At 48.2% G+C, this 7,757-nt stretch overlaps 1 pseudogene; it reads right to left on the bottom strand.

Moving 5' to 3' along the window:
- Window positions 1–5,253: 5,253 nt before the first annotated feature.
- The window catches only part of LOC138858566 (large subunit ribosomal RNA), a 2,888-nt pseudogene continuing 384 nt past the window's right edge, over window positions 5,254–7,757 (bottom strand).

Here is a 7,757-nt window from a genome sequence, read left to right as displayed (position 1 = left end):
CGTATCAATACAATGCGTTGATCAGCGCCCCGAAAATGCTAGGCATTTTTCAGTACCGATTGGTAGTGTGGAATGGACACACTACACACCTTGGTAAGGTTCGAGGCCTATCTAAAACCTCTGCCGTACTTTGGGTCCGGCACCCGGTTGCAATGCAACTCCACATTGAACTGACAAAACGTCAGTTCTTCCCGCATTTGGGTATAAACCACAACCACCACGATACTCCCCGAAGGGCCAGTCCGCACGAGCAGGTTGGAGCGAACTCCAAGGGCCCCTGCTCCCCGTGGTACCAGAATTAAGTCTCCGGTCAGACCTCGTAGCCGAAGCTACTACCAGTTGAGCCTCCATACAGCTCTGGACTGGTAACCAAGGGTTGAACCCCATACGCACATTACACTCACACACCTTTCACATAGTAGATAGGGACAACGTCCGGTGTGTTTAACGTGAGTACCTGCCGTCGACGGCCTTATCTCACGGCGCTCAAAAGCACAGCGTATCAATACAATGCGTTGATCAGCGCCCCAAAAATGCTAGGCATTTTTCAGTACCGATTGGTAGTGTGGAATGGACACACTACACACCTTGGTAAGGTTCGAGGCCTATCTAAAACCTCTGCCGTACTTTGGGTCCGGCACCCGGTTGCAATGCAACTCCACATTGAACTGACAAAACGTCAGTTCTTCCCGCATTTGGGTATAAACCACAACCACCACGATACTCCCCGAAGGGCCAGTCCGCACGAGCAGGTTGGAGCGAACTCCAAGGGCCCCTGCTCCCCGTGGTACCAGAATTAAGTCTCCGGTCAGACCTCGTAGCCGAAGCTACTACCAGTTGAGCCTCCATACAGCTCTGGACTGGTAACCAAGGGTTGAACCCCATACGCACATTACACTCACACACCTTTCACACAAGAAGCTAACCCTAACTCACAGTTAAACGCCTCCGCCGCCTAAACAATTCACGCGCAAACGACCCTAACTGTTCGGCATTCCGACTAGTGGAGATCACACCGCTAACATCTAACCGTCCATCAGTCCAGCTAATCCCCATACCCCCTAGATCCCTAAGGTCCGAGTACATCGGGCACTCCGCGATCAAGTGAACCCAGTCTTCACGACGCGCCCCACACAAACACCCCGACCTATCAGAAAGGTGCCTCTGATGCAAAAATGCATTCAGAGGCCCATGCCCCGTTAACAAAAAACCCAGACTCAGACAAAATCTGAAGTCTGGGTTACCCTCAACGAACCTAACATCCCGGATGTACTCATAAGTCACCCGACCGTTAGGACTATTGTCCCAACGGTCTTGCCACCTACTCCTAACCCTATCATCTAGAAGCCTCTTGCTCCCTAGAAATCCCTCCCTCTCCACATCATCATCGGAAATCCAATCATTCCGCAGCAATGACACACTCAAGCCCCTTCTTAACCTGAATGCAACAGCTCGCTGTACAACAATCAGGTCAAGAGGGGGTGCACCTAGTAAAACCTGCATCGCATCCGTTGAAACGGTGCGACATACAGGCAAACATGCAAGCATCATGCAACGTTGCACCGAGAGGAGTTTTCGGCGACCAGAGACCGTCATCGCTGATTCCCACCATATTGCGGCTCCATAAGTGGCACAAGCCACAAATAGACCACGGTATATGGTGCGAACAGCACGGCGTCCAAGGCCCCAATCGCTCCTCAAGATGCGTCGCACTTTGCCTACGACCGCCTGCAGTCGCTCCTTCAGAATCGCTAAGTGTGGAGTAAAGCACATTCTTTCACTCATGGTCAGCCCCAGGTATTTGACTTGCGTCACATACCTGATGCTGACCCCATTCACCTTGACAATCGGTGGACGAACCGGCGACAATCTGCCCTTAAGCAGCATTGTCACCGTTTTGTCCATCGATATGTCTACCCCCACACCTAAACCCCAACTATTTACAATTTCTAAAAATTGTCCTCCCGCCCGCTCTAACTCAAATCGCGATCGACCTTCAACCAGAAGGAGAAGGTCGTCCGCATACGCACAACATTTACAGAGGGGTTCGAGCTGTCCAAGCAGAGAGTCCATCATGAGGTTCCAAATATATGGACCGCAGATGGATCCCTGCGGGCAGCCACGAACCACTCCGATCTCCACACTCCCATTCATTCCGACTAGAGAGGCTTTTCTGTCCGAAAAGTAACTCCGCCAAAGAGTAATTTCCGGACAGCCAAGCTCCTCCAGCCGTTGCAACACTCGATCCCAGCTTAGGTAATCAAATGCCCCCTTGAAGTCAACAAATATGCCAAGGACATATTTGTTGACATTCTCCCTAACAGCACCCTGAACGTAGAACCACGCATCCTCTACACTGCGTCCTTTCCTGAACCCATACTGTCTATCCGACCACATACCCCGCGTTAGCTCCTGAAGCCGTTCCACCATAACTCTTTCCAGCACTTTTCCAAGTACTGGAAGGAGACTGATGCCCCGATAAGAGCGAGGATCACTCCTGATCTTATCAGGGGACTTCAGGAGAGGTACAACCCTAGCAATTTTCCACTCGCGTGGAAAATAACCCTCCCACACGCACTTATCATAAATGGCCTCCAAGTATTCAGGAATGAACTTCCACAAGCTTTTACACATCTCTCCGTTCAAACCATCAAAACCTGGGGACCGTTTAGACCTGACCAGGCCAAAGGCGTACCCCAACTCTCCATCGTCTAATGGAGGGACAGGTACCTCTTGTGCTTGAGGTACCTGAACCTCCGCCCTAGGAAAGAACGCTCCTAACAAAGCCCCCGCACACTCTCTCCACGTTGATAACACAGTGTCACCAACGCGAAGAGAGGTGATATCCTCCCTCTTACGACCCCGGCAGATCCTATAGACCTGACCCCACGGGTCGTCCCTATTTTCCCCTACAAAATTACTCCACTCCTGCTCTTTAATTTTAATCAACATCTCCTTGTATTCCCTAACCGCACAACTAAATTCATGCCTAAGCTGGGACAACCTGTCAGAATTGGACCGCCGAGCGCGTTGAAACTTTCGCCTCAATCGCCTGACAGTCCTCCTCTTCAAGGTTAGCTCATGCGTCCACCACCTAATTTTCCTAACCATTAAACTTTCACACTTTCTAAGTACCCTATCATTTACCCCCCACACTACCTCATAAAGACGAGCAATCTGCTCATCAACCCCCAAATCCTCAAACGCTCTAAGCGGTATACCCAATACCGCTTCCCTGACAGATCGTCCATATTGGTTCCAGTCGATACCAGAGGTACGCCATCGCCGCAATGGACTTTCATACAGCGAGGGAGGGGATTTAGGAGTAACCATAATTTGGATCAAATTATGATCACTCAAGCCCCACCCTCCCTTAACCTCCCATCTAGCTACGAACGCCCTATCTGCTGCCTGATTCATAAGCGTCACGTCAATGTCACTCACGCCCCCAGGCCCATCAAACGTGTACCATTCACTCGGCTCATTCACAATGTGGAGGTTTTTAGCCACCACCCATTCACTTAATGCCTCGCCTCGACTGTGGCTTTGATATCCAGACGAATGCCGGGATACCTTACTAAACCACATCGAAGACGAGGCATTCGCATCCAGCCCTAGGATAAATGGGCTACTACTCGCAAGTAGTAGTAGCTTATCCATGTAGCCCAGGTAGGGCTCTAGGGGCTCGCTAAATTTGCAGTACAAACTAGCTACAATCAGCCTACCGAACTCCCCCTCTATCGCGACACATATACCCAGTTGTGAGGAATCCACAACTACACAATCGTAGTTGGGATCACTCACAACAATTGCAGCATTAGCCCCAAGGTCCGTGAAGACCTTGAAACTACCAGGAAGACCCCGAACCACACCATTGGTGGCGTAGGGCTCCTGGAGTAAGGCAATGCCGCACCTCCCCTCAGCCATACACCCCCCCAATTCACACATTACGGCATACGCCCCCTGGCAGTTTAACTGTATAATTCCCCCCATCAGTGTCTGGCGAGGGCGCGCTCAACAATGCCACAGTATATCGGGCAGACAGCGGACATCATAAGATGCCCAGCTGGTCTACCCTTGAATGCGCAGTTGCGGCAATGGAGTGCATTGACGCAACTGGCAGCTCTGTGGCCTTCCTGACCGCACCTCCGGCAGACATCTGATTTGGCCCTACACACAGCCACTCTATGGTCGAAACTCATACACCGGAAGCAGCCAGCAACGGGGCTATCCGGTCGCACCCGGAAGGAGAACCACTTGATGTAGCACCTACCTGCCTCCAGGAGGGCGGACATCATTTTGTCCGTACCCTCAAGGACGACATTGGTGCTACCATCAGGGGCCACCTTCCAGGGGCGACTGACCATCCTTACGTCAGACCTCTGGGACGCCGGGCTGAAATCCTGAAGGTTCAGCCGGAGTAACTCTTCCATGAACTCATCATGGGAGATCTCCGTATGAACCCCCTGGACTACAACCCGAGGACCCAACTTCCGGTTGACAGTCACGTCCAACCCCACCTCCCCGAATTTCGCGTTCGTCGCAACTTTCTCCCTCTCTAAAACAGAGGGAGTGCGGATAACCGCCCCACCACCCTTAATTGGCCTAACCTCGTGGATCCTTACCCCCAGGGAAGGACCCACCTCCTTAACTACTTTTTTAATCACTTCCTCAGAGGAAGCTGCAGGCCCCTTACTCCTAACCACAACGGACCAGGTCTCAACAGGCTTCTGCGCCACCGGTGCAATCGCCTCCAGTACAGGTGCTGGGGGCGGAGGCATCGGTGCCGATGGAGCCGGCATTGACCTGCTCGGCGGCGAGGAGTGTCCCCCACAGCTTCCTCTAAGGGCGTCAACTTGACCGCGAAGATGGGCATTCTCGGCTACAACCGTCATCAGAAGTGCCTCGTACTTCGAGGCAAGCTCCATCAGCCCCTTCACGGTCCCTATAGCGAAATTTTCGGCCCCAAAAACTACTTCGCTAAGCTCCGCCGAAATTTTCTTAATAGCCGCGACATGGCTAACCGCACCACCCCCGACAACAACACCCCCCTTAAGAGCTCCACGGTTGCTCGCGCCGCTCTTGCTCACGCTCATTTTGCTAGCGCCCTTTTTCTTCGCGCCCGTATCAACGCACGCAACACCCACTTCGCCCTCGCCCGACTTTGCGGGGTGAACAGCCGCTTTTTCAGCGGTGTCACCGTTACCGCAACCGCTACCACTACCGCTCCCACCCTCATCACCCCCCGTTTCTACCGGCGACCCCACACGCGCCTTCCGCCGTGGCGGGGACCTTACCGATGGCCCCACCATCTCGTCTCCCGAAGTGTCGACCGTAATGGTTGATGGCCCCGACTCTTCGCTCCCAGCGAGGGACTTAACCCTCCTCCTCCGTGGTGGAGGCATCTCTACCTTAGTAGATAGGGACAGAGGGAATCTCGTTAATCCATTCATGCGCGTCACTAATTAGATGACGAGGCATTTGGCTACCTTAAGAGAGTCATAGTTACTCCCGCCGTTTACCCGCGCTTACTTGAATTTCTTCACTTTGACATTCAGAGCACTGGGCAGAAATCACATTGTGTCAACACCCGTTAGGGCCATCACAATGCTTTGTTTTAATTAGACAGTCGGATTCCCCAAGTCCGTGCCAGTTCTGAATTGATTGTTAATTGATAATCGTTATAATTTAAAAAGTATCTATACAATAATAAATCCTTTAGAAATTTTAGCAAGAAAGTTCCACAATTGGCTACGTAACTACTATCCGGGGAACAAGAATCGAAATTCTCTATTTACCCAGAACGAGTACATAAACCATGGTATTGCTTCCCAATCAAGCCCGACTATCTCAATCTTCAGAGCCAATCCTTATCCCGAAGTTACGGATCTAATTTGCCGACTTCCCTTACCTACATTATTCTATCGACTAGAGACTCTTCACCTTGGAGACCAGCTGCGGATATTGGTACGGCCTGTTGAGAAGTTTGTGTAACCCCACCATAAATTTTCAAGGTCCGAGGAGAAAATATCGACACAACAGTAAATGTCATGCTCTTCTAGTCCATCTACCATATCTCTCTTCGAAAGACTTCCATGGTAGTACGACTATAAAACAGAAAAGAAAACTCTTCCGATACCTCTCGACGGCTTCTTTATGGTCGTTCCTGTTGCCAGGATGAGCACAAAGGCCCATTTTTAATAACAAACGGATACTCAACAGGTTACGGAATTGGAACCGTATTCCCTTTCGTTCAAAATTATTCAAGTGTTTAATTACTATGGAATAAAAATTCATTCATTTCATTTCATTAAAACTTGAAAATTTTCGGCTTTCGCCTTGAACTTAGGACCGACTAACTCGTGATCAACCACTGTTCACACGAAACCCTTCTCCACTTCAGTCCTCCAAGGTCTCATTCGATTATTTGCTACTACCACCAAGATCTGTACCAATAGCGGCTCCATGCAGGCTTACGCCAAACACTTCTAAGCACACCATTGTACCCTCCTACTCACTAAAGTTTCAAAATTTATAATCCAACCGAAATTGTATTATAAATCATGTACTTTAGCGGTAATGTATAGGTATACAACTTAAGCGCCATCCATTTTAAGGGCTAGTTGCTTCGGCAGGTGAGTTGTTACACACTCCTTAGCGGATTACGACTTCCATGTCCACCGTCCTGCTGTTTTAAGCAACCAACGCCTTTCATGGTATCTGCATGAGTTGTTAATTTAGGCACCGTAACATTACGTTTGGTTCATCCCACAGCGCCAGTTCTGCTTACCAAAAGTGGCCCACTGGGCACATTATATCATAACCTCAACCTTCATATCAAGAAAGGTGAGGTTCTTACCCATTTAAAGTTTGAGAATAGGTTAAGGTCGTTTCGACCCTAAGGCCTCTAATCATTCGCTTTACCAGATAAGATTATTTTACATAATTTTTAAATGCACCAGCTATCCTGAGGGAAACTTCGGAGGGAACCAGCTACTAGATGGTTCGATTGGTCTTTCGCCCCTATACTCAATTCTGACAATCGATTTGCACGTCAGAACTGTTTCGGTCTTCCATCAGGGTTTCCCCTGACTTCAACCTGATCAAGTATAGTTCACCATCTTTCGGGTCACAGCATATATGCTCAAGGTACGCTCCAGTTAGAGGTATAAATAATAATAAATTATCATTATACATAACTATATGGAACGCCCCGGGATTGAATTAATAATGTAATACATTAAAAATTAATCCCATTATTAATACAGTTAAGTTAATTTCGCCATTAGGTTTAATATAACCCAATGACTTGCACATATGTTAGACTCCTTGGTCCGTGTTTCAAGACGGGTCCCGAAGGTATCCTGAATCTTTCGCATTGTTAATCATATAAATGCATACAATTAATATTAAAATCAATGATAATAATATTATTGTAAAATTCAAAAGAATTTTAGCATTATATATAATAAAATCTATCAACACTTTATCAAATCATCAGTAATTATTCTATGTTAATAAGCTAAAAGCAAATTAATTTGAATAAACTTAAAAACCAATGATCTTTTGATAAATATTTTATTATGTTAATAGATTACAATGTCCTTATATGAAAAAAATGCACACTATTACTATAATATTTAAAATTAAATACTACAGTTATAATGATGAATTTTTCATAATGGATATTCAGGTTCATCGGGCTTAACCTCTAAGCAGTTTCACGTACTATTTAACTCTCTATTCAGAGTTCTTTT

This window comes from Bactrocera oleae, unplaced genomic scaffold (assembly GCF_042242935.1).
Source record: "Bactrocera oleae isolate idBacOlea1 unplaced genomic scaffold, idBacOlea1 ctg00000010.1, whole genome shotgun sequence".
NCBI lineage: Eukaryota > Metazoa > Arthropoda > Insecta > Diptera > Tephritidae > Bactrocera > Bactrocera oleae.
The sequence above is the reverse complement of the archived record's forward strand: the minus strand, read 5'-3'. Positions and strand labels throughout refer to the sequence as shown.